Source organism: Tamandua tetradactyla, chromosome 15 (genome assembly GCF_023851605.1).
Source record: "Tamandua tetradactyla isolate mTamTet1 chromosome 15, mTamTet1.pri, whole genome shotgun sequence".
NCBI classification, from domain to species: Eukaryota; Metazoa; Chordata; class Mammalia; order Pilosa; family Myrmecophagidae; genus Tamandua; species Tamandua tetradactyla.
The window spans coordinates 39,020,024-39,023,852 of record NC_135341.1 but is presented as its reverse complement, the minus strand read 5'-3'; the positions used below and the strand labels follow the sequence as shown (position 1 = coordinate 39,023,852).

The 3,829-nt window shown below is 39.8% G+C and overlaps 1 pseudogene; it reads left to right on the top strand.

Moving 5' to 3' along the window:
- The first annotated feature begins 392 nt into the window (after window positions 1-392).
- LOC143656793 (PRELI domain-containing protein 1, mitochondrial pseudogene) lies at window positions 393-1,118 on the top strand (annotated as a pseudogene).
- The last annotated feature ends 2,711 nt before the right edge of the window (window positions 1,119-3,829 follow it).

Sequence of the window (3,829 nt, the reverse complement as noted above, 5' to 3'; positions counted from 1 at the left end):
TCTTTTGGAATTTGAAACTTAGATAATTTTAAAATAATAACTGTAGCATATATATCAAGAGAGAAAAAACACTTAGAAGTGTTTTAAGGCATTATCTGAGAGGAGGGCAATAACAATGGCGATATCAGACTTTGACAAGGAAGGGACATGTTTGGCAATTTCTAGAGCTACACCATCCAATATGGTAACCACCATGTGGGTATTTAAATTGAAAATAAGTAAAATTAAATACAATTAGATGGCCTGACAGCTCCTCATGGTTGCAGGAGGTGGGGCAGGTGTGCAGTGACTGGCAGATGAGTGCCGAGCCTCAGCCCGGCCTCTGCATGCTCCCACCTCCAGGGCTCTGCACCGATTGCTGTGCAGGCTCTAAGCCCACCTGGGTCACGACAATGGTGAAGTATTTCCCAAACCAGAGCGGCTCCAGTGTTCCTGAGACCAAGTGTTTGCTGCCTTCTGGCAGTGGTACCCCAATAGCAAATCTGTTTTGACGGAAGACAATAGATGAGGAGGTGACTCCTGACCAGAAGCCCTGTCCCAGCAACTCCTGACCAGATCAAGAGGATGCCTCTCTGGGCTAAGTGACCGTTTACTACCAATGTTGTTCACTTGGTGCACATCCTGGAGGACTCTATCGTGGACTCACAGACTTCCACTACCTTCACCTGGAACATCACTCATGCCTGGCTGATAGTGGTGGAAGGATGTGTTCACTCTGAGCTCTGATAACAGCAGCTGGACTGAAATTGGCCAGGAATCCAGGAATCCTCTAGCTTCTTTGGCATCTCCATTGCCCTGTAGGAATTTGGTCTGGCCTGGTTCAAAAGCAATGTGACCAAGACTATGAGGTGTTTTAAATACATCTTGACTGAGCTGAAAGGTGAGGCCCCTTCCAGAACACTTGTTAATACAGCTATAGAAGTCAAGATGAAGGCAAAGGAGACAGCACTGGGAGCTACTGAGAAGGCTACAAGGCAGCCATCAAGAAGTAGCAACAGCAGCAGTAGTTTGTGCAGCCAACCCAGGTCCTGGCACATTCTGGGCCCTCCCCACACTGCCACAGCACACCAGACAATCTGGCTTACATCCCTCCACTCCGTCCCGTACTTTATTATTAAACACCAACTTCCACCCTTAACTGTGGTAGGTTAAGGGTGGATGTCCTCTTAGGTATCTCCAGTACCCTAGGCAGGTTACCTACCCACATCTGGGCTGGGCCTGCTTATTCTTCATTGGGTAGCTGAGGACGCTGAGGTATAGAGAGTTGTGGTGATTTTTCCAGGGTCACAGACCGTGTGTAGGTGAAGCAGTAGTAAATGTTAGACTTTAAGCTCCATGAGAGCAGGAATCTTTGCTTTTTTCTGTGATGTGTTCTAAGAACCTGGAATAATTATTAGCACTTAATAGGCACTCAATAATTATTTGTTAAATTCAATTAAATATTTAAATACAACAAAAATTTAGTTGTCAGTTGCACTGGACACATTTCAAATATACATAATCTACATGGATCTTGTGATGGTTTGGTTCTGGTTTCAACTTGACAAAGTAATTATGCCCAGTTGTCTGGTCAGGAAAGCACTGGCCTCACCATTGCTGCAAGGATATTTTGTGGCTGGTTGATAAACCAGACGACTGGTGTATTAAATCATCAGTCAGTTGATTGCATCTCAGGCTGATTACATCTGTAATCCATCAAGGCATGTCTCCCACAACAAGATAATTCAATCAGTTGAAGGCTTTTAAAGAAGAAGAGAGATTCTTTTGCAGTTTCTTCAGCCAGTGAGCCTCTCCTGTGGAGTTTGTCAAGACTCTTCATCACAGCAGCCAGCTTCACAACCTGCCCTATGGATTTTTGGACTCTTCCATCCCCATAGTTGCTTGAGACATCTTTAGAAATCTCCTATTAACAGATTTCTCTTGTTGGTTCTGTTTCTCTAGAGAACCCTAACACAAGGCTATTGGACAGCATAAATAGAGAACATTTGCAACATTGCAGAAATTTCTGTTGGACAGAATTCTTCTAGAGAAACCACTAAATGAATAGGAAAAAGTTAACTTTCAAACTGATGGAGGCAAACATGGAATGATAAAAATCATAATTTCTTAATTTGTAAAAATACACAGTGGTAGTGAATAAAAGTTTGAAAATCAATTTTATGTATGGATTTCAAAGGAGATTGTTAAGAAGATTTTATTCCATATTGCTAAGGTGCCGAGTATTTTGATGCAAAAAAATTGTAATTGAGTAAAGCAACCTAAAAGAAGAAAATAAAGAACACAAAAGAAAGAAAAAGTGCATAGTAAGGTGGGAGATTTAAATCTAAATTTATCAGTAATTGTATAAAATGTAAATTGACTTAACAGTTCAGTTTCCAGATGTATAAAAACACTTTTAGACTGTTTAAAGATAGATATGTAAAATAATAAGGAAGCAGGAAAGTTGGCAATAAAAAATGGAAAAATACACACTGTGCAAGCAAAGGGAAGCTGGTGTAACTACAGTAACATAAGACAAAATGGCAAACGAAATTATAACAGAAACAAATAGCCACCTCATAATGCTACAAAGATTCAATTCTCCAAGAAGATACAACAATTTTTAATTTGTAAGTATCTGTAACATGGCATCATATTTTATAAAGTGAAAATTGATAGGACTATAAAGAGAAACAGACAATTCCACAATCATGGAGGGAGATTTTAACCCACTTCTCTCATAATCTATAGAAAAGACAGGCAAAAAACATCACTAAGAAAGAGAAGACATAAATAACATGATTAGCTAACTTGATCTAATTGACATACATAGAACACAACTCCAAAACTGCAGGTATACATTCAAGCATACAGTGAATGTTGACAAAATAGATCATATACCGATCAATAAAGCAAATTTTAAAGGATCAAAATTATATAAAGAACATTCTTTAATCACAACACAGTTTTTTTAATAATCAATAACAATTACAAAGCAGGTAATTCCTATGTGCAAAGAAGGAAACTTCTAAATAATCAGAAGGCCAAAGAAGAAATTGAATAAATACCACATGTCAAAACTAGCAGGACCACAATGAGATACCCCTTCTCACCCTCTAGGATAGCTATAGGATGACAGATGTAATATGTTGCAGCCACTTCCGGAAACAGTCTGGAACTTCCTCAAAGGGCATTCTAGTCTGCAAGCTGCTGGAATGAGATTTATCAGAAACTGAATGGCTTTTAAAAAGAGGAATTTAATAAGTTGCAAGTTCTAAGGCTGTGAAAATGTCCAAATTAAAGCAAGGCTGTAGAAATGTCCAATCTAAAGCATCCAGGGGAAGATACCTTGGTTCAAGAAGGCCAATGACATTCAGGGTTTTTCTCTCAACTGGAAAGGCACATGGTGAACATGGGATGTCTGCTAGCTTTCTCTCCAGGCTTCTTGTTTCATGAAGCTCCCCTGGGAATGTTTTCTTCTTCATCTCCAAAGGTCTCTGGCTTCTTGAGCTCTGTGGTTCTTGTGGCTCTAAAGCTTCTTCCAAAATGTTTCCTCTTTTAAAGGATCCCAGTAAACTACTAGAGACCCACCTGGAATGGGTGGAGTCACATCTCCCTCTAATCAAAGGTTAATACCCACAATTGGTGAGTCACATCTCCATGGAGATAATCTAATCAAGTTTCCAACCTGCAGTGCTGAATAGGGATTAAAAGAAACGGCTGTCTCTACAAGATGGATCAGGATTAAATTTGGCTTTTCTAGGGCACATAATCCTTTCGAGCCAGCACAGAGGGATAAGTATAGAGTTACCATATAACCTGACAATTTCATTCCTACATATATACCCAA